We start from the raw sequence: 24,350 nt of genomic DNA on the forward strand, positions 1-24,350 counted from the left end.
ATCAGCTTACCTCTCGCATCCTGATCAACTCAACATTCGCAGTACAACCGAAAGAACGTGCCTTGCAAATGAACCCTTAGAGGATCTTCGTTTTTTTGTTACACAGGGGGTCCTGCCGGGTCTAGTAGCCCGTAGCATTTTGGGGCTTTTAACACAATCAAACCTTTTTTTGTTAAAATACTCAGCAAATGTTTACTTCATCCCAGTTGCAAGTAATATAAACAACACATATGTTAAATTTGTTCCCTTTACCTTTGTTAAATCACATTTATGAACTGAAAAGGCACTCGTTTTTGTTTATTTTTTGAATCAAAATGTAACAAAATAAGAAATGAATCACAAAACAGGCTTTACTGGAATATAATCAACAAAAGTACAAATGAGGCAAGTTTTTCAAAAACTATAATGTATTATTTCTTTGAATTTCATTAGAAATTTAACCTACTCAGGCCAGGTTACACATACACACTGGCTGATGGGCTGGTCCTGTGCCTTGCTGCTCACTGGCTGGTCCTGTGGCTTGCAGCTCATCGGCTGTTCCTGGGGCTGGCTGCTGGTCGACAGGTCCTGAGGCGCACTTGTGTTTCGGAGCTTTCTGACAGGCTGGTCTTATGGCTGGCTGCTCACGGGCTGGTCCTATGGCTGGCTGCTCATGGGCTGGTCCTATGGCTGGCTGCTCACGGGCTGGTCCTATGGCTGGCTGCTCACGGGCTGGTCCTATGGCTGGCTGCTTGCGGGCTGGTCCTGGCTGCTCGCTGGATGGTCCTGGGGCTGGCTGCTCACAGGCTGTTCCTGGTTGATCACATAGTCCTGGTTGCTGAAGGGCTGGTCCTGAGGCTCTTTTACGCTTCAGAGCTGGTTGATGCTCATCCTCCTCTTCAGACTCAGTGTCAGACTCTGAATTTTCAGAAATGTGATCCTCACATTCTGAAACTTCTTCCCCTGCATCACCATCAAAATCCTCTGTCTCTTCCAATATCAACTGTAAGGCAGTCTGAACAGAGAATCGCTTTGCCATCTTGATCAGTTGTGGTATGGAACCACACTGAAAGAGGTATTTATAGTGGCTGGTCCCCAAGATTGGTTCCCGCAAGATAGAGGGTGAAACGTGTGGGAATATGGGTGCAGTTATGTTGCGACCTTGTGCGGGAACAGTGGGTGCACACTGTGGGTGCTCACACCAAGGGCCCATTCACCTGCTTTACTCTCTCCCTCTCCTTCTCTCTCTCTCTTTCACACACACTCACACACACACACACACACACACACACACACACACAGACAAACACACACACACACACCCAGACAGGAGGATGGGAAAATGCACAGGACCTATGATTTCCACACTTTCACTAGCCCCGGGTCCAGTGGACCCGAAGACCCTGCATGTAATATAAATTTATTGGGGGGGTATACAGGGGGGGGTCATTGACATTTTTTTTTGATTCATGTTCCTCAAAGAAAATGAGCCAAGGCCAATGAATCTTAGTTTGAAAAAATAATTATTTGTATCATTTTTCTGAAGCTAAAAACTGAAAACGGGTCCCACAGACCCGAAGACCTTATAAGGGTTAAACTCAATGACAAGTTTTAAGGCTAGACTACTCCAAAAACTGAAACGGGACGTTCTGTTCTGCAAAAGTGATCTATGCATTGTATTACATTATTGGCATTTGGCAGACGCTCTTATCCAGAGCGACGTACAGTTGATTAGACTAAGCAGGAGACAATCCTCCCCTGTAGCAATGCAGGGTTAAGGGCCTTGCTCAAGGGCCCAATGGCTGTGTGGATCTTATTGTGGCTACACCGGGATTCAAACCACCGACCTTGCGTGTCCCAGTCATTTACCTTAGCCACTACGTTACATGCCACCCTGCGTTTGTTTGAAGGGGCAGTTTAACCACAAATAAAATTAATAAAATTACCTATATTTCTACTTACCTGGAGTCCAGATAGTTTTGCTAAGATTTGACAAGTGTTGTAGATATCCACTGCCCCTCGCCCTGATACGACAGACCTAAACAAGGCAAACATTTGCCTAAACAAGACTGCCAATAAGAATGCTTTCTACCAAAGCAATCAGCTACTCCATTGCCAATAGGTTAGCAATGTTTTCCAGTGATAACCAGCCTGACCATCTGCCAAATGGCTGAAGCTAAGCAGGTTAGTACCTGGATGGCAGGCCTGAGAAAACTTGAAGTGGTGTTGCTGGGCCAGTAGGGGGCGATCTTCCCTCTGGTAAAATTATCCCCAATGCCCCAGTGCAGTGATTGAGGAGTGTTGTAGGAGATGCGTTTTGTCGGATGAGACGTTCAACCACACTTTGAAAAGAGGAGGGGGTTCTGGCTAAATTCCCAACCCTTTCAACATGTCACCTATTCATCCCCTGGTTCAACTGGCAAAACAAAAAAATGTTTCACTCCCTCCTTGGTGAGTGTTCTGGCACAAAATGGCAGCCGTGCATCATCCAGATGGCTGCTACGTATTGATGGTGGTTGAGGCAAGTTCCCCCCTCATCTCGCCCCCTGAGTCCAGTTTCCTCACTCTGGGGGTGAAAAAAGCACAATATAAATGCAACGATCGGCTGTATCTATCTATCTATCTATCTATAACCAATACTTCTCCCCAATGTTGGTGAATCAATACGGAGAGTGTAGGAAAGATACATTACACAGTCTGCACTCAAATTTCTTCAGAGCAATGTGTTATTTGCACTTAACAATATAGTTGGCAGATTCTGGGGACTTTTCCCCCGCCCTTGTGAAGCTCTGGCCAAAACATATATCAGCACCCTGTTATTATGCACAGATGTGACGGGCACTGGCTTTTCTCAATGTTAAACGTTTATTCACCCTCCTGCAGTTTATTTTTGGATATATAAACTTAATTTCATGAGGAAATTGAAGGATTATATGGTTTAATTCCATTATGTTTCCTAATTGTAGTCATTGAGCCAATCTGCATAATTTGATTAAAATCCCATTTTGTTTTGATAATTGTGTCACTCATTTAAATGTTCTTAATGAATGTCAATTTACTTCACCATTTTGATCGTCTTCCACTGGCACACACACACACACACACACACACACACACACACAAACTGACTTTCTATTCCTGAATACACGTAATTAATTTCCAACGCTATTTTTACGTTAAGCAAGGCATCGCATTTCCCAAGGAAGTCTTCCCTTTGGCATGTCTCTGTCATGGGAACTGATTAAAATTCCAATCCGGAGAGACAGGATTTGAACATTGCCCATCAAAACCCACCAGAGAGTGCATGCGGTAATCTGGAAAAGTGATAATTAAATTATTGTGTATGCCAACTGTCAAAGGTAGAGGAGCCCTTGGGCTGTGTGATTCACAGACGGCAGAGACATGCCGGATACGGTTGGTCTCCTGTGCCATAGGTCAGATCCTGCTCAACAGTGAAATGATTATGTCTAGGGTCAGAGTTTCACCCATCCACTGTTGGGAGGGGTTAGGGGTCAGTTCCTGGAGTTGAAATACAGTATGTAGCATGTTATTAGACAGTGCATACAATGTACACAATGGATCATCCTTTACTGTGTGTAACTGCATACTATTGATGATACATGAATAGTATGTGGTTATTATATAAGACACTGTATTGTTCAGTGGTTATGCTCTTCAATCTGACTTCCCCATGCCTGTTTCTCTCTCCCTACCCCACAGATCAAAGTGTATTCCGTTGGAAATTAAGAGGTGCTTAACAACAATCTAATGCGCGTCCTGGTTTATCTCTTCTCCGAATAAGCACTAGAACAGGATTGTCACGCACTGTGTGACAGCCCTGGTAGGGAGATGTGGCAGTTCCTGGTTTGCATCCTAATTTGCCGTATGGAGAGAGAGACAGAGAGTGAGAGAGAGAGAGAGAGAGAGTGGGAGTGAGAGAGAGAGAGAGAGAGCACCCCCACACAAACAAAAAAACACCTAGCCCTCCCTCCTCTCAGGTTCTGTGCAAAAACGATAAACTAACACAACACATTAAAACTGAGACAAAAGAAAGCAAAACAGAGTGACAGAGCTTTTCTTCTCGCCACCAGAGTATGCAGTTTTATTTTTCTTTGTCTTCTGTACGCTGATAAAGTCCACAACAACCCCACCTCTCTCAGAGTTTGTTCCCGGTCTCGGCCCCCTACTGTGTAGAGGAACACGGCTTTAAGCGCCCGGCCTGATTGGTTAACACAACCCAGGTGTGTGTCTTCTCTCCACAGGTGGGCTTAACCGAGACAAATCCGCTTCTCCATCAGAACCGAATGCCACAGTCATCTAATCATTTATGGAGGGCCCAGTGTGGCTCCACAACACCACAGCACACCCATCCCTTTTCTGTTCTCATCTCTGTTGTCTAAGGCAAAAGTACAGTTACTATTTAATTTGAAGTATTTACAGTACAGTAGTAGGTGACGACCGATAGCCTGTGTGTGTCTGGCTAATGTGATGGAAACCTCACTTATTAGGCTCATACTAGCACTGAGAGGAAAGGCAAGTTAGTATACTGTTGTAAGACCAGTCTAGCCAACTTCCAGGGATGTTCTGTCAACCAGTAGTCTGATAGTTCTGATGAAGCATCAGCTTTTGTAGGCGATGTTCCAAACTGAACTGCCCAATCAAGCCAGGTGAACCGCTGAACCATAACATTAGCCACAGATCCAAAACTTTATATTACCAATCAGGTGGCTGGAACCCAGTCTCACAGACTGTTATATCCCCTGCCAGATAAGCTGTTGAGATGGAATATTTCGGATCAAGAGTGAAAGATAAGCGCGGGAATCGTGCCTGACACAGCTCTACACTCCCTGCCGATGAGCTAATTCCAATCATGCCACGCTGTAGACTTGCAAACTCGCAAGCCGTAACTGCCTAATGACACCAGCCCGGGAAATAGGTTATAGTATCGTTTAGCAAGTTCGAAATACACCAAAATGAACCCCCGCCCTCTATACCTCACCCTACCAGACAGAAAGTCTGACAAACAGAGGGATGGATGGATCTATCTGTGAAATAGATTTTGAATGTCAACCTCGGTGCCTCAGCTTAATTGCAGTGACTTTCATTTATGCATGATGAAGTCTAAGAGAACACAGGCACACACTCCTGTTACTCTAATGAATGTTACACTCACCAGGAACCAATTATAACTCCCCATGGTAGTGTGGCTGTCATTGGCTATGAGCTCTAATGACACACACTTTCAACTGGCTGTGGATGAACCCTTAATTGCTAGGGCACATCTAGTTGGGTTATTAACTCTCAATTTCTCAGTGTTTTACAAAAAAATTTTTTTTTTTTTTTTTTTTTTTTTTTTTTTAGAGGACTGCTTGTCAAGCCAGCTCAGAAAGAGCAGCTTTAAAAAAGCAAATACTTTACATCTGAATGAACTGAGCTTTGGTGTGGAAAGTGTCAGCTTAAACCAGGCCATGAAGGATTTGTGTTTTCAGTGCTGGAGTTGGAAGCAGTTTATCATTAAGGCCATTGAGGGAACATGTCTCTTGAAATTATCACACGCCCACAGTTCTTTCAACAGCTCAACAACCTGCCCAAAAGTGTGGATTTTTGGTGCTTTTCAAAAGTTTCTCACATTTTTTTTTTTTTTTTGCAGTATGACAGTTGTAACAAATTTCATCTTGTTAGTTTCCAAAGACGCTTGTAGATTCCCCCGGTGCTAATCTCAGAAGCACAGATTGCGTTGCGGGAAGTCCGAAGCCGCAGTCCGGTCTGTTCTGCCCTCTCGCGCTCCTCCCAGTGTGGGGTGAAGCGGCTTCCAGAGAGCACACTCGCTCGTTGTGGTGAGGAGGACGACAGCAGGGTTGGATGGGATCTATCAATGCGTGCATAAATGAGTCCAGGGATAGAAACCATGGAGACGCCTGCTTCAGGTCTGTGTGGTCAGCAATGCAGTTCCCCCAGACTTATCACCACAAAATACAGACATATTTGTAAAACGATTGTTTTATAGGACCCGTTCTATCATAATCAGTCGTAAGTCGTGGCAGCCAATTTCACATAAATCTATGTTCATGTAGATTCACAAAAATCAAATATTTATTTTTGGCCGTTTTAGGCTTAAAAGTATAGTTTAAAGCCTAAAAGTAAAAAAAATATATATAGTTTTTAAGCTTTTAAACACAAGATCTCAAAGTGAAAGTGACACCGCAGTTGTGCGTTGTTTGGAGGCTAGCCAGCCATTCACCAGTCACAAACAATCACATCAGCTGCGTTTGTTTGCGTTCATGGTCTGTACGTCATAATGTCGAGGGTAAACGTTCGGAGTAAAAGCACATGTGAATGTAACCACAAGAAACCCAGCTTGGGCAGACTATTAATACACTCATGCGGTACTTTGTGGTAACACATACCCGATATGTGGCAACCACACATCCGATTGCACCATTGATTCCCATGGGCCGGTCAGAGGACGTGCATGTTCTATAAACCTAAGAAAGATAATGCAGTCTCACACTGGTATACAAACAACATTGGATCGTATCACGTTCGAGTTGCAGGTTAATTGCAACAGCTGGTACGTACGGCTTCCACAAATGATTGTAGCCAAATACCACGTTGGCAGCGCTGCTGTTCAGTTTCCACAAACTATATATGAATAAATAAAAATAAATATAATGGAATCCAAGATTCATCTTAAAATATGGGAACAATCTAATAAAACTCCATTAAATGCGACCAACATAAACAAACACATACTTTTATTACCAGCGATGAATTGGTGAGTGTAACTTCTTCAGAATTTTAGTGCAATTTTGGGGGCTGTGAATGCCTTGAAGCCTCGAGTCTGAAAGATTTCAGTTTCAACATGGGACAAGCACACTAGTAACTTCCCACGAATGGCTTCTTTGGAACCGGGTGACGCATACGGTACAGTTTCGTCACGTAGGTTCAACAGCGGACTGAGAGCCCAGTATCAGACGAAGAAGCCATATCTCACCCACAGGGCGAACACTCCACCGCTGTTACAGTGGAGCAGAAACTAATAAAGGACCAGAGAGCAGGAGAGGGGGAGGAGATGAAGGGAGAGAAGTTGGGAGGTTATCGGCAGAAGCGCAGAGCGGGCGTGACGCGCAGGAATCTGCCGCGGATCAGGGGGGATTTCAAAGGCTGGTGGATCAGCTCTGTTGAAGATGGCTGCCGCCCGCAGACTGTGTGAGAGCCTGAAGGAGCCGGAGGAGACCCCAGCAGATATCCGGCTTTATACGAGGACAGAGATGAAGGGAAGGTGTCTGCCTAGTTAGGGAAACTTGGGGTTCATTCCAATCACTTATTTTTCATAGGGGCGACATGGCTCAGGCGATAAGAGCAGTCTGGCTAGAGTAAGAGTCGTCTGGCAGTCGGACGGTTGCCGATTCGATCCCCCGCCCGGGCTGTGTCGAAGTGTTCCTGAGCAAGACACCGAACCCCCAAATGCTCCTGACGAGCTGGTCGGCGCCTTGCATGGCAGCCAGTTGGTGTGTGAGTGTGTGTATGAATGGGTGAATGAGAAGAATCAATTGTACAGCGCTTTGGATAAAGGCGCTATATAAATGCGCTATATAAATGCCAACTATTTACCATTTCTCCACTCTTTTCCCTGTCCGTGCTCCTGACCCGAGATTCAATCAAGGTCCGCCATCTTTAAGGACATTCCAACCCCTTAAATGTTCCAGAAGCAGAAGTTAGGAACTCCCAATCGTTCCTTTGAGCAAGAAAACCTCAGCACAACCTTTGCAGAAGTATTTTTGCTTTCGGAAAATGTAAACGAGCGACCTATGGATCCACCTCTCTGCCACAGATCTGCCACGTCTGTAACTGACATAGCTTCGAACTGACGTTTGAAGGCGTAATACATTCCATTTGCCTAAATCACTTTTTTCTCGACTTCCCCATAATAATTCTTGCCACTTTCCTTCCCGATGGGTGAGGCTGGGCAGATAAATCATTGTTGAACCAACTGAAGTTACAAGACAAGGCCAGTCGTGCAACACAGGACTCCACTCTCCTCAGGAATTCGACTTCGGGTTCTGGGAGGGGAGATGGGGACACCGTTTGGACATTAACTGACTCTGTTTCTCAGTCATGTGCCATAACCTAAAAAGAATAAGAGGTACACTCGCACATGCTGAGTTCACTGGCAGTTCACCCTCATCTCACAATGTGACAACACAGTTCAAGTTGGAAAGTGCTCTCAAGAAAAACAACGGCAATATATTGAGCAGCACACACATAACAAACGCGTCTTTGTAGCACCGTCTTTTATTCTTTAAATATTATTGCAGATATCGATCTTGAACGGATTTAGTATACAGTTAGACATTTTACACAGAACATTTTACTATAAGCCTGAGAAAATATGATATATGGTATTTTTTCATATGATTTAGCCACATTTATTTATTGTTCATATTCGTACTTGTCATACTGTATCTGTATGCAGGCTTCATTGTGATCACAATCCTGTCGCTTTAAGCTGGGGGAAACAGAGAGATGAGCATTTCTGTTCTTAATGAGATCCTATACACATGCGCACACCTATGTAGACATGCACACACACACACACACACACACACACACACACACGTATACACGCATGTACGCACATAGATATACAGACATCCGCATATATAAACACATGCACACACACACACACACACACACACACACGCATGTACGCACACACACGTATACACGCATGTACGCACATAGATATACACACACCCGCATATATAAACACACGCACACACACACACACACACACACAGATAGACCCACACACAGAGGCACACATGCGCACACAGAAGAAACTTTCTAGACAGGCCCGGATCATCTCAATTCCAGGAACAATCCCGTACAAAATGACACTCAGCACTATGTGAATGAGCATGCTCCAGAGAGAATACTAATATACTTATCTGAACCCGTGGGTTTGTTAAATCCTCCGGTTTAAATACAGGTGGGACTGGATTCTGCTTACTTATCACTTATTGTAGCTCATGAATTATTCCCGAGGATTTGCACGGGACACGAATTTACTCCACCTTATCAATTCTCCCAGAAAATACTCAAGCACGTGTCTTGAATGCTGTCATTGTCTCCGAGCTCAAGGCATTTTCCAGCCTGCCTTCCCCCCAGCGTTTCCTTTCTCAGAAAAAAATCAATACAAAATAAAAATAATAACAATAAAACCCTAAACTAGCCATTTTCATGATGTCTTTCTGTAAAACGTAACAGTTTTTTTTTTTTGCCACCAATCACTTTTGCCACTAGTGCGCCACCTACAGTCCGGCAGAGTGCACCGCAGCTGAATCTCACTGCCACACACTTGTGCGGATGCCGGAGGCCATTTCACGCCCTGAAGGCAACACGGCACCACAGGGTAACAGGCACCAATCAGAGGACAGACATACCCCCGCCTGCTCCCCAGTGGGCCGGGCTGAACTGTGTCCCGATGTGACAGGGGCCCGATCCAAGTCTGCGGTCATAACGTCGGCCGCACTCAGAACCGGCACGTCTAGACTAACGGGTTTTAGCCCGATCAAACCGAAACGACTCGTTTGTATCGCGTGTCAATCTCCGAGACAAACTGTCGGCGACGGAGACGGGCTTCGGGCGGGAAATAAAGAGAGCCGCGGAAGGCAGGGGGAGACGGAGGAGTCCTGTAATGGGGGATTACTAATGCGAAGATAACCTCTACCTTTCCACAGCCGATACGGAGACAACCTTTCCTGTCGAGGTTCTGGAGAATATGTCAGTCGGAAGAGGAAGTTAATCGGCGGTGTCACCCCCGCATCCCATAATTCAGAGTTTCACATTTTGAGGATTCATTTGTCACGCGGTATTTCCTTGAAGAAAAGATCCCCCTGATTGATTTAAAGTGGCAGAGGTATTAAACGGGCAGTCCATGAAAAGGTCAATTAAATGCTAGGCTGGACAAAAATTATGCGTGGGGGTTTCTGAAGTGTGTATGGGAATGTGTTGGGTTGGGTGGGAGGTGTGTGTGGGGGGGGGTCGGGGGGGTTGGGTCGGGGGGTGCAGAGGGTGGTGGAGTGGTGTAAGAATAAAATAACCAAAAAAAACAAAACAAGGCTGCCAGTCGACCCAGCTGCCACATAACAAGGGTGGGTTTTAATAGGCTTCTGCAAGGCTACCAGCTCAACTGACCCGTAAGCAGTGAAGCTTGAGGGAGGGGCGGGGGGAGGAGGTGAAGGGGGGGGGGGGGGGGAGTCCAAGGTGAGGAAGTTCAGTTTGAGCACATTTTCCACCTCATTTCAGTTGTTGGGACTTTAATGAGATTTTTTTTTTTAAAGGGGGAGCAGGGGATGGGCGGAGGGAGGGGTAGGAAGAAGCCGTCCCAGCATTTATCCTGGAAGACTGCGGCGTGCTGACAGGCAGAAGAGCTTTTTAGGGTATTAGCAGCAATGATTCATTTCCTTTTAGCTGGCCCAGCGCAACTACACCGGCTAACGGCAAGTCAGACTCAGTCCAGGGAAGGATTACACATCCTTAATGTCTCTCTACCCTTAAATCCTGTGGGGGTATTTACTTTACAGTGCTTATTTATGTATTATAAGGTATCCCACACGTGTGTTGACACGGAAGCTAATGCATGTTTCTTGTCGATGCTTGAAATTCCGCGGCCGTCTTCGGCGGTCGGCTGATGCCTTTGGGGGAAACGTCTGGCTGGATTTCATATCACGTTTCACAGGCTTTCCCCGATTCGGTAAACAGCGCATTTCTGCTACAGCGCAGCGGGATAGCTTTTTTTGTTTTGCGGGGGGAACAAAAATGGAGATGAGAAAGTCTTGCTAAAAACAGTCAGATTTATCCAAACTTGAAGCAGGGGCGAGTCCCTTGCTGCGGCTGGCATCTGCGCTTATGTCAGCATTAGCGGGTTTAGAAATCTTTAAAATCCCAGTTGTGGCTCCTCATGACTGCAGCGGAAGTAGCTTTGCTAATTTTGCATGCTTCCTTAAGTCTGTGAGGAGAGAGAGAGAACATGCACAGTCCTCTGGACAGAAGTCTAATTAGTCAGGACTGAACTCTCTGTGCCAAAGCACCTGCTGTTTGAGAGGCAGGAAGTGAAGAGACCATTTAGAAAACACATGAAAGCACCAGGTTACTAACATTACTGGCAGATGCTCTTATCCAGAGCGACGTACAGTTGATTAGACTAGGAAGGAGACAATCCTACCCTGGAGCAATGCAGGGTTAAGGGCCTTGCTCAAGGGCTCAACGGCTGTGCGGATCTTATTGCGGCTACACCGGGATTAGAACCACCTACCTTGCGTGTCCCAGCCGTTTACCTTAACCACTACGCTACAGGCCACCGCTAACGCCGCCCCCTAACACCGCACATACAGCCGGCTCATTACACAGCACAGGCATCAACACTCAACACGATTATGTTCAGCAGGAGAGGATGAACTTCACTGTCTCACATTAGGGCTGCGTATCAATCCGTCCGTTTTGTAGAATGATTATTCCTGGTCAGGGTCACGGAGGAGTGGGTCTGGAGCCAATCGCAGCAGAGTGTATATTGTGTGACACACCCTGGATGTGTCAGGAATCCATCACGGGGGAAAACACGCACACAACATTCAATCACATATTCACGCACCAAGGACAACTTTGACTCTCCAGTTAACCTGTGTGTTGTCTTATGTTGTCAAAAATGTCCCTGTCCCACTGCCTAGATCTTTTTTCAACTTGAAATTTGATGACAAAGTTTGTGATGAGTGACAGGTTGTTTCTTCATGCAAAATAGATAGAGGTCTTGTCTCCTCTGATCAACTGTAAGCCACTTTGGATAAAAGCATCAGCTAAATAAAAATATATTTTTGTGTTATTTCTATCCATTTACCTGACTTCAAAACCTCACTTCAATTTCAGAGCCTATAGAAACTGTCGGACAGGATGAGTCATTTAGAAAAGTTGTGCTAACAGGGGTGAAATTAATATGTTGTCTGGTGAGATTGTTCAAACAAGTCTTTTTTGTCCGTTTTTCTGTCTTAACTATACAGATTCATTTTTCCCTGATCAAATATACAGAGAAACATATTAATGTTCAATTACAGATTTAAAGAATGCATACTTAATTATCGACGTCTCTGCAGTGTGGTTTAAGCTGAAATATGTATTTTTATCTTCTGCTGAAGTACCTGCTGAGCATCGTAGTATTGCTTTGTCTGTGCCTGTTCAGAAAACATTATTTCTGAGCGGGAAGAAATGTGTCCCTCTTGCAGTGTTATTTATTGTTAAAGGTATGTCCTTTATCTGATAATGCAAACCCAGTAAGCATACATATGTCTGCACAATGTAATAAAACTCATTTGGACAATGTTGCACTAAAAGGCGTTTGTACATTGGCCCTACATTACCACTGACAACTGCTCTGAATGCCATACATTCCAACAGTGTCCCTGAATTAGAATATTAAAACTGTGGATTGCCATTCATGTCAATTGCGTCAAGTTAGTTAGCAATGTTTAATCTGTAATGTGTCTTATAATGTGTGGGCAGATCTTCCATGGTTTCTGCGTTTATTATTATGCATTTATATTTTAAGCTTTTTAACAAATGACAACCACGAGGGAATTTTAGCAGAGGTCTGTGTGCTGCTTGGATAGAGCAGGTTCCCTGTTCTTGCTTGATAATTAATGAATTGTTGGATGATTTGAGTAAGGTTCCAATTAAAATATCATCTCACAGTTAAATGATAATCTACACCTGTAATGTGTAGAGTGTTACAAGCACATGTGTCAAATGGCACTGTCTGGCGCTTTTTTGAGTGAAATATTTGCCTAAATGTCCCAGTTTCTAAATATTTGGACAGTGATGCAATGTACGTTGTTTTAGCTCGGTACTCAAGCACAATGGATTTGAAATTAAACTAGGAATGTGAAGTTTACATGCAGAGTGAGTTGATTATGAATGGAATCATGGGGTTTTTGGTGGAATTTGTATTTGAAGTTGCAGTTTTCTCAGCGTGATGGCCAATGAAGTGTCAATGCCGGTAAACCAGGACATCGTTATACATTACCTGAGACATAGCCAATACATCCGGTCTAGGTACAATAGGTAAGATTTTGTTATTAAAAGAGTTACAAGACTATTGTAAATCCCTTCCTAACGGGTTTCAAAATATACAGTCGATGGCCTGACACTCTGTACTACATTGTGTAACTGTACAATAATTCAAGCTCATTGGTTGACAATTGGTTCTAATCACCACAGCCAATGGCGTTTCAATGTCAGCGCGTTCACAGAGAAGGGGGAGGGATGAACAGTGCTGTGGTTTGAGGGTGTTTGTTGCTGCAATTCCTCTCTTGGCCGTTAAGAGTCCGAAATGACCTATTGTACCTTTAACTAAGAAAACAGTGGGCACTAGGCAAGTTAAAAATGCATTGTGGAGATTTCTGACTGGGCACAATCCATCCATTAAATCAGTCATGCTTCCTACAATATCTTTTAATAATGCAACACCCTTCCTTTCTGAATGACATTGACAACTTTTAAATCTTCTATCCTTCTCCTCTATGTCAGACATGTTGATCTCTCAGACATTACAAATCTATCTCAGTCCGACATAAAGGTCAAAGCTTCAAACTATTAAAAAAAGTTTTTCATCGTTGTGAATATTGTATGAATGCTGTAAAAATACAATCTTAAAGAGATTTTCAGCGATAGAATAAAAAAAAAATAGGATGAAATGTGCTCAATGAACAGATGCGGCCTGAGTTACCCTCTTTAATGTGATTGTGCTTTCAGACACACTTTTCGAAAAACAACTTTCAAAACACAATTATATTATCCAAAATATAACAATCATTTTGAAAATGGTTCTCCACTAGAGGAGGTAATTTTGGGATGACTCAGAACAGCAGCAGTAGAAATGCAACAGTTGATATTTTCTTTCTGTGCCCTTTGCAAATGGAGGCACTGCGGCCATTTACGAGGTCTGTCTGGCTCTTTACTTTCCTCTTTCCACCCTCGTTTCACATTGTTTTATTACTCTGCTGAAACTGCACTTTAATAAAACAAAAGAAAAACTGTATTCATAGAACAACTGCAGGGGCCTGGAGCAGGGCTGCAGCTTCAGGCGGGGAAAAGGACTACTTTAACTCTGGGAAATATTGCCAAGCCGACCAGTGCGCTGTTTATTTGATCTTTAATAAGCATTATATGTATTGCTCTTCTCAAGCTCACCTTGCTTTATGGTTTAAAAGATATTATTTGACCAATACTACGGGCTTGGGGGAAACAAAATGAAAATCTTATTTAATTACTTCTTTATTCCATCCATCCATTATCCTAACCCGCTTATCCTGAACAGGGTCGCAGGGGGGCTGGAGCCTATCCCAGCATACATTGGGCGAAAGGCAGGAATACACCCGGGGAGAACATGCAAACTCCGCACAGAGAGGCCCCGGCCGACCGGGATTCGAACCCAGGACCTCCTTGCTGTGAGGCGGCAGTGCTACCATCCGTGCAGTGCAGTGGACCATCCGTGCATTTATTTATTAAGGGAGCTTGCAACATGTAGCTTTGGTCTCAGTTTACAAGGTAAATGATTTAGCAATTAAGTATTTTGTTGTTAACATGAATTAAGGATGGACAAATACATTAATTAAGCATGAAATTAACTTTTCATTCGTTAATACATTTGTTACCAACAAACTAACCAACTAACTAATGTATCTGTTCATTAATATGTATACATTAGCAAACCATAGGATGAACTCAGAATTAGTGAACCATTAACAAATACATTAACCAACCAATGTGAATTGGCTAATAACTAATGTTATAGGCTTGCTGGTGAAGCTTTCACAGAGTGGAGTCAGAGGAGGACCCTTCGGCTGTGTGTCAGACTGCACAAACGCTAACTTCTTTGGCAGTATTATAAGGCATCGAGTGGCATCCCAATCAAAAGTGTGCAAAAAATGATGCCTTCAAAGGTACCTTCATTTGGTAGGATATCCCATATCGCATAAATTAATGGTGGATGAATACAGTGTCAGAGTTCGCACAGACCTGTAAAAGAGCTTGTCCACAAGTTAAAGTATATGAGAGCCTGATACTACATGCCTCCATGAGCTGCCTATGAACATCCTGCCTTCGAAGCAGGCCTCATTACGTGCAGCCTTCAGTCTTTGAAGAACGGTGACTAATTAGGCAGCGAGGCACCGAGGCGTCAAGGCGACTGCCTTCGGTTTGAGACACAGCCTACGCGTGCAGCCGGACGGGCGGACTTGCAGGTCCCCGTTCGTTCAGCGGGGGGCGACGGAGAGCAGTGGGCTGCAGAGCGCTACACGCTGAACCCTCCCTAACCTTGAGTAACGCGACCACCAATTACAGCTGGCCCTGGGGCTGCCGCGGGCGGTCCTGGCTCGCGCGGGACTTGATCTCGGGCCGCGGCGCTCATCCGCTCGCGCGAACGACGCCTTAGCCGCATCGCCCACCCACCAGCCTCCCGATTCTACATCTTTAACGACGCCTTATCCGCATCGCCCACCCGCCAGCCTCCTGATTTTACATCTTTAACGACGGCTTTACTTCAGGAGGCCGTGGGGACCGGGGCTTTCGACATCCCCCTATCGCAACGAGACCACAGCAGCGTTCGCGTGCAACGCGCAGATACACGGAAACGTGCGCGCCGTAGGGAAGCCATGGAAATGTTTTACATCCGTATTCGTATTTAACCTTCTCAAGTGGCTGTTTTGTCTTCCGCCCGCCGTAGAGCATATATGAGTTAAGCTACGCGGCCGTTCAGCTGCACAACCTTCTCGGTCCACTGAAGAAGTGTTACGAGCACGAGGGCAATTTGTACAAGTGTCGGAAGTGGTTTAGGTAGACAACTTTGTGTGTGCGCGCGTGTGTCTGTCTGTGTGTGTATAGGGGAGGGTGGGAAGGTTAAACAATAACATTTTCAGACAGCGTGATTAGAACAGCTCATTAGTGACACAGCTCATTAACTCATTAATAATAAAACATTAATGGCTTTTGCAATTTAACGAACTTGAATTGCAGTTAGATGGAATGGATGCATTCCAATAAAGTTTTTTTGGTGGGGGCCGGCGGTATGGGGGGAGGGGGGTTGTTAGGGTTAAATTAGACCTCCTTAGGCATCAGGTGGATTTCCAGGGTGAGCTAAAACCAGGACTTATTTAATTTTGATCGGCTCTATTTCAGCTCTATGGCAGCCCGAATCAAATGGAAGATGCTCTCAACATGGCATGCCGATTATGCGTTTTCTCTCCGGCATGTGTGTGGAGTTTCAGTCCAGAGCGGAGATGGCAGTGACTGACCTTGTGAGTGGGAGCTCCTCGCAGAGGGACTGAACTCCAGCCAGCCGGTGTTAACAGGGGGGGGGGGGGGGGGGGGGCAAACCCACCACGCACGCCACTCCTATGTTTTCGGGAACCCCAAAGGGCACCCTGAATGTCAGCTCTGATCAACGGTGATGAATATGTTCATCCAGACCTTCCCACAATTCCTCTAATGTCCCGGGAAGCCTGGAGGATTGCGGCCAAACAAACGGCCGTTTTATTATTTTTCATCTCCAAATGTGATTGAATTACATTACAGAAAACATCTTCCATCTTCATTTAGACCCCCTCATTTGAATTAAAAAGAGAAACATAATTGTGATTATATATTTATTTTTTATGGGTTTTTTTTGGAGGGGGGGGGGGGTTACAGCTCCAGGATACATGAGTCGGATGTTAATTGGAATCGAACTAGCTGAAAGCCCCCCACATTTATTGTTCCACTCACTTGGGGGGGAGGGGGGGGTGGTTAAGGGATGGTGGGGGGATTGACGTCACCATAATCCAAAAATAAATAAAAAAAGACTGAGCCCTGCTGATGACACCCGCCCTTGAGCTTGCATGCCAAGAGGCAGATCTGCCAGACCAGCGCTGCTCCACAGCTTCTCTGTGAAGTGAGCTTTTTAAAATGGCCTCCGTCGGGGGAATAGCCCAGATGAGCGCATTAATGGATGACGTCCTCTGTGCCCCGCTGCAAGGCAGCGTTTCCCCGTAATGAGCTGCTCGCGCAAGTTCTCACAAAACCCCCGAATCCCTTCTGCCTTTTTTCATCTTCTATCTTTTCTTTTTTTCTCATTCCCATGTTCTGCGGGCGGCTCAATGAAGAAAAAGGCCAAGCGGCAACCTGCAACCTGGAAAGCGCACCGTTTATGAGTGGTAGCAACACGCACTACCTGCTCTGGAGAAACAGAATGCCTGCAAATTGCTGTTGGCGGTGTAACGCAGAGGACGGCGGACGCAGAATAACTGCCACCATGACAACAGCTCCTAAGTGATATTAGCGTCATATATAGCTGTACAACACTGTGGCAACAGGTTTTAAGTGACATTAGAGCAATCTATCGCTGTACAACACTGTGACAACAGGTCCTAAGTGACATTAGAGCAATCTATCACTGTACAACACTGTGAAAACAGTTCCTATGTGACATTAGAGCAGTCTATCACTGTACAACGCAGTAATAACAGCTCCTAAGTGACATTAGAGAAAACATTCTATCGCTGTACAACACTGTGACAACAGGTCCTAAGTGACATTAGAGAAAACATTCTATCGCTGTACAACACTGTGACAACAGGTCCTAAGTGACATTAGAGCGGTATTAGAGACAGCGATCTATTGCAGTACAACACTGTGACGACAGCTCCTAAGTGATTTTAGCGAGAGCGGTTTATCCCTGTACAACACTGTGATAACAGCTCCTAAGTGACCTGAGAGAGAGTGGCCTATCCCTGTACAACACACAGCAACAACAGCATGTTTCTCAAACCTCTGCGTAAGTGAGAATACACAAGGCAAAAAAGTGAAGAAAAAAAGAGTACAGTCTGACACTGCAGTCAACAGAAAAATATCAAAATAATAAAATATGAACACAGCTTGTAGATATGATCTGATGAGGCTTTGCATTCAGGTTGGCTTGTGGATTGTGCATTCCTTCTGCTTAAGAATTAAATGTTTGTAATAAATACACTGCACATATGTTCCTCACATTCTTGTGTCTTGTATGGAGAAGAAGCAAAGGAAAGAAACAGAGGATAATAGCCACACTTTGGGATTCGTTATTGGACTTCAGCAAAGCTGAATCCATGTTTGGCTAGCCCTGTTCCCATCGGAATGGTGGCTCCAGTTCTCAGGGCAAGGTATGTCCAGGACTTCTGTAAACAAAACACATTGTTTGTCAATATTTAGTTTATGATAGCCATTAAAAATGAATAAACAACAGATGAAAAATAGATGAATATACTATTCGAAAAATTAGAAAAAAAGTGTTCAGCTGATGCCATTTTCTTTTCCCAGAGGAGTTAATGGATCAGAGACAATGGCATCATGTTATAGCCGAGGCCACAGTTAAGCGTAACAGCTGTTTTTCATGAGTGTCTCATGAAAATCAAAGTACACTTGTTAATTGTAATTCAGAATGATGACAAATATGTTACACAAAAGTATAAAATAGCTGCAGTCAGATTGGATTATGAATAGCACTGAATAGAATATCTCATTACTAGATACATAATTCCATGAATAACTTATCCAATCAGCATTCCACTGAATGCATACGTGCTTGCTTAACAAACAAAGCAAGCAGCATTAAATCCATCTATTGTCTCTGAGCTAATGCAAAATTGAGACGTTATCCATAATTAAGTGTGAACAATAAATGCATAATCTGAGAACACATAAAATAAACTGTCAATTTAATAGGGAATATGGGTGTCTCGGTGGCGCAGCCTGTAGAGCACTGACCGCATGCTCATTGCGAGCCGCGACGTCGGCGGTTTGAATCCGACCATCTGACATTTGTCGCATGTCTTCCCCTCTCTCTCGCTCCCATTCTTCCTGTCTCTCTATACTATACTGTCCAATAAACGCTGAAAAAGGCCTAAAAAATATCAAAAAAAATAATAATAATAATTTAATAGGGAATATTTGTGTGGCAGACTCTTGACTGCGTAATGTAATCCAGTGTGGTACTGCGTGACCAGCCCGGGATGTTTACTGTATGTTTACTGTGGATTAGGGTGTCAAACACAAAGCTACGTCCGTGTCCGCAGGCCAAGGCCGATGTTTCAGATCAAAGAAACGGGCAGGAGAGGCGTTGATTGGTCAGCGGTGCAGAAGCTGAATGTGTGGATGCGTGTCTGGCCGACACGTTATTTCACCTGGACTCAAACTGACACGGCTGACTGCTACAGCCCGTTCAACTGAATGACTACAGCTTGGTGTTGATATGTCCAAAAACATCTGCCACGCACAACCGTAAGCTTGCGCACACACACACCCACATACACACATGCCTGCTTGCTCACACACACACACACACACACACAAGCGCACATGCGTACATACACATGTCTGCTTGCATACATACATGCCTGCTCGCACACACACATGTACACACACAGACACGCACGCCGGTTCACACACATACGCACACACACACACACACACACATATACCTGTCGGTACACACAAACACACTCACACAGACGCACAGACACACACGCACACACACACACACACACACACACATACACACACATACCTGTCGGTACACACAAACACACTCACACAGACGCACAGACACACACACACACACGCACACACTCACACACACACCTTAAATGCAGTACTGCACCATACTTATTGCAGCTTTATAACTTTTTCCTGCATTTAGGTTTGAACACAGATCAGTCAGCAGGTCACACATTACATTACAGTACATTATTGGCATTTGGCGGACGCTCTTATCCAGAGCGACGTACAGTTGACTAGACTAAGCAGGAGACAATCCTCCCCTGGAGCAATGCAGGGTGAAGGGCCTTGCTCAAGGGCTCAACGGCTATGCGGATCTAATTGTGGCTACACCGGGATTAGAACCACCGACACTGCGGGTCCCAGTCCTTTACCTTAACCACTACACTACAGGCCGCCAGGCCGCACACAGCACCCGGTGCTCCTGCGACACGCGTCTCCAGAACACGGCAGAGCGGGGCTCCCGTCTGCGTCACAGGGCGTGTGTGTGTGTGTGTCACAGGGCAGGCTGCAGGACGTGTGTGTGTGTGTGTGTGTGTGTGTGTGTGTGTGCGTATGTGTGTGTGCGCGTATGTGTGTGTGCGTGTGTATCTAAAAAATAGGTCCACTAAATACCTAATAAAGTGCTCACTGAGTGTATGCATGCATTTTTGTAGTCACTATAATAGCACACTGCAATCTTCCCAAGACTGTAAGCTATATGGCATGATGACATTATGGGCTTGTTTCACAGACACATATTAAGCTTAGTCCTGGACTAAATTGAGTTTTGTCTGAAGAATCGACTTAATCTGTATCCGCGAAACTGGCCCTAAATGATTGGGCACAACTTATCCTCTGAATAATGTCTGTCATTGGACACTGGTATCATCACTTCCAGCAGTCCTATTTTGTACTTCTTCCTTCAGGCGCCTGTATTTTACTCTTCAAATGACACACAAGTGCAGGCTTGTGTGCCCCAGCGTGGGGCTCACTGGGAACTCTCTCCCAGGACTTAGTCTCCGGCTGAATAAAGTATAAACAGTTTAAAGAAGGTGAGGGCACAGCGCAGAGAGCTATTTGTCAATTTTATTCCATATCCTAAGATTTAGTGACCTTTCTACGGCTGCCTCTGCTTTGAATAGTAACAACTGCAGTGGCGGAGTGATCGGGTTAGCTCTTTGTGGAGCTGTAGGCTGCTTGTATGAACAGCCTGCAGGAGACTGCGTACCGGGCAGTGCACGCTGGATGATGAATGAGCACCATGCAAGTCAAACAGATTTGGTCAACTGAGATATACCACATGCAATTTAGAAGCAGCCCAGGACATTCATTCAAGCAGCGGGAGACAAGTCGGACAATGCACAGAGCAACACAACGTTTCTCTTTCCCATTCCGACTTTAGGATAACCTATTGTTTTGTTACAGATACAAAAGCCTCAAATAACTGCACTCAAGACTTAATTTTGGTGCGGAAGGGCTGAATAAATTGAAAATGGAGAACAAGAAAGGCTTGAAATACACACGCAGCAGTATCTAATGTAATGTAATGCACATCTCGAGGACTATTGGACACGTCATGAGACAAAAACACACTTTATTCTTTATTTTTTAAGAAAGCTTTATTCTGAAATGTCTGTGTTTTTGTCTTATAACTTGTGCAATTTTCCTTAATTAAAAGATACTGCTAATTGCGTACATATGTGAGGCATTGTGAAGCCCTTTTCTTCTTGAATTTATTTCTTTAAATAAATAAACATATTTAATTTATTAAATCATTCATGTATTATTCACGCAGTCATTAACATAGCTTAGGTTGGTGGCAAGTTGGCTTTGACATTCAATGGCAAATGATAAAATAATGTTCCACACATGTAGAAATTAAAAGACATGTGGGATTACCAGCATGAAAGTGCCGAAAATTTGTAATGTAAAGACACCTGCTGGTGCCCTCAGTTAAATATAGAAAATATATCCCCTTTTTACGGATATTTTATTCATATGTTAATGTTTGTGGAATGAGATATTTTCAGACTAAATAAATCTTGTCTGGTTTACATGAAATATTTATACTGTACTAAATAATTACATTCTTTCAGTCGATCCCCAGTATAAGGTCATTGTGATGTAGATGTTTCCCTGAGGTAATATGCTAACGAGACACTGCATGGCAGAGAATTGGACCACGGTGTTAAGAAATGAACAGTTTGTTGAGGTTGTGGTTCCCGGCCACATGCTGGCTATCTCAGGGGGCCGCGGGATTAAAGATGACATCGTAATGTCCCCGGTGCTCATCCGTATCGTTTACAATAAGAACGCTGCCAATGTTACATTTACAATTACATACTGCGCTGTAATTATTCTGAAGAAAGCAGCGATTGTTCACCTTTACCTATTTAGATATTAGCCAAGAGCTTTGTAGTGATGACATAGATAATAGATTGCTTATTATTTACTCTTAAACATTTCCATGAAACTCCGATTCTACAATTTAGTCAGCATCTTTTTCATGAAAAAAAAAAGAAATAAAAAACCATTGACTCAAATTCCTATCTAACTGTTGGGTTGGTGGTCAGGCATTGTGCTGGGTGCTGAAAGTCCTGTCTAACTGTTGGGTTGGTGGTCAGGCATTGTGCTGAGTGCTCAATTTCCTGTCTAACTGTTGGGCTGGTGGTCTGTTGGGTTGGCGGTCAGGCATAGTGCTGAATTGATAGGCTGTGCGAGGAGATTGCATTAATCTGGTATGTTTCACACACAGGCTGCATGGATGAGCCAGTAAGCCAGTAACAACTGCTGTCAAAAACCATCAGCACTCAAAGTCTGGCCACTTAATCCCCCCCTACAGTGGAATAAAAAAAAAAAAACATGCCTAAAGGAGAATGATGGGTTTCTTTTGTTCAGTGTATATGTTTTTTTTATTCTTTACATAAAACTAAAATTGCTTTTAAAAGTGGACTTTACATTGCCTCAACAGATGGCTCAGAATTAATCATAGAGCAGATGCTGGCAGCATGATGAATGGTAAGAACTAAACTTGAACCAGATGAAACAATGGTGATATTAATCATTTCTTATATCTCTGACAGGACATCAAAAATGTATTGTAATGTTTAAATATTGGAACAAGCAATCTATCAGTAGCCACCACTACAAAGTCCAAAGTGCATAACCAATTCTTAAGAAAATAGATTTACGTTAATTCATGCATTCCACGCGGACATAATATTGACAGCATTCATAGTTTGTTGCCTGCGGGCCTGGGTTGCTAGCTTAGCTCCGTGCTTAAGGATTGCAACTTATTCCAAGTGTATGTGATGACACCGCTGCAACAATGCCTCCATTCTGTTTCAAACAAACTGAGACATCAGAGACCGGAAGGGAATTAATATTTATCTATATTCATAATGAGAATAGCTTCCACATCTAAGCTATCTAATCTTCATGATGAATATTTTCCCATGAACAATCCAGCTTGCACCTTGCCAATAATAATTAATATAATTACTGTATCTGACAGTGCTGACTGATCTCAAGGCTTTTGGTATGCTCTTTGTATGCAGTATGAAACATTTGTGGTTGGTTATCAGTGACAGGACCATGCTTGTCCTATGGCAGCTGAGCGGATCAATAGTACACGACACTCTCAGCCAGTGGGGTGACAATAACTGACTCGTATGAATCCATCAACAGATTTTATTCCCCTTTAGTCAAAAAAAGTCACAGCATCCAATTATACGGTTCATTAAGCCTTGGTCCCTATCACTGATTTTCATGGAAATTATTTGCATTCAGGATCCCACTTCTCAAGAAGACTTTTTAGAAGAAGGTTCCATAAATCAACGAGGAAGAGACAGATCCTTTTTTTTTACGACAAGGGCGGGATCAACGCTTCTGCATTACCGCTGGAAAGTAGTGTAGATAGTGTAGATCACTTGTGCTTCACCTGTCTCAATCTATTAGCCCCTCATTGGCCTTTGCAGTTTAATACAGAACTGTTGCATTTGTATCTGTCTTGGGACTGTAGCCCCTGACCAACCCGTACAACCTATTATATGTGCATTTGACCTTATCCAACCTGTTCTATAGTTTGTTCTAATGACCTTGGTATACACTTTTGTTTGTCACTTTGGACAAAATGTAGTGTAGTGTAAGGTAAAGTACATAGGGGGGTCACATGGCTCAGGCAGTAAGAGCAGTCGTCTGGCAGTCGGAGGGTTGCCGGTTCGAATCCCACCCTGGGCGTGTCGAAGTGTTCTTGAGCAAGACACCTAACCCCCAAATGCTCCTGACGAGCTGGTTGGCACCTTGCATGGCAGCCAATCTCCGTTGGTGTGTGAGTGTGTGTCTGAATGGGTGAATGAGAAGCATCAATTGTACAGCGCTTTGGATAAAGGTGCTATATAAATGCCAACCATTTACCGTTTACCATTTACCATATTCTGAGGACTCGCTCGTTAGGAGGCTCATTCAGGTTCAGTCAGCGTCTCATGATGTCAGTGGGCATAACTGGCTTACTTGCACTGAGTTCAATCACAGCTGTGGCTCCCTTCATACTAGGAAGTACTTTTTCACACAGGAAGTGGTCACTGTGTGGAATAGCTTGCCAGGACATGTTGAGGAGGCAGAAAAACTGGGGGTTTCCAAGACCAGACTTGATATGGTGCTGGATACTATTTAGCTTCTAGGCAAACAAGCAGTTGGTACACTTCAGTGGGAGGAATAGGCAAGCGTGGCTGGGCTCAGTGGCCTGTTGGCCTCGCCATTGTGTTGTG

Source organism: Conger conger, chromosome 4 (genome assembly GCF_963514075.1).
Source record: "Conger conger chromosome 4, fConCon1.1, whole genome shotgun sequence".
NCBI lineage: Eukaryota > Metazoa > Chordata > Actinopteri > Anguilliformes > Congridae > Conger > Conger conger.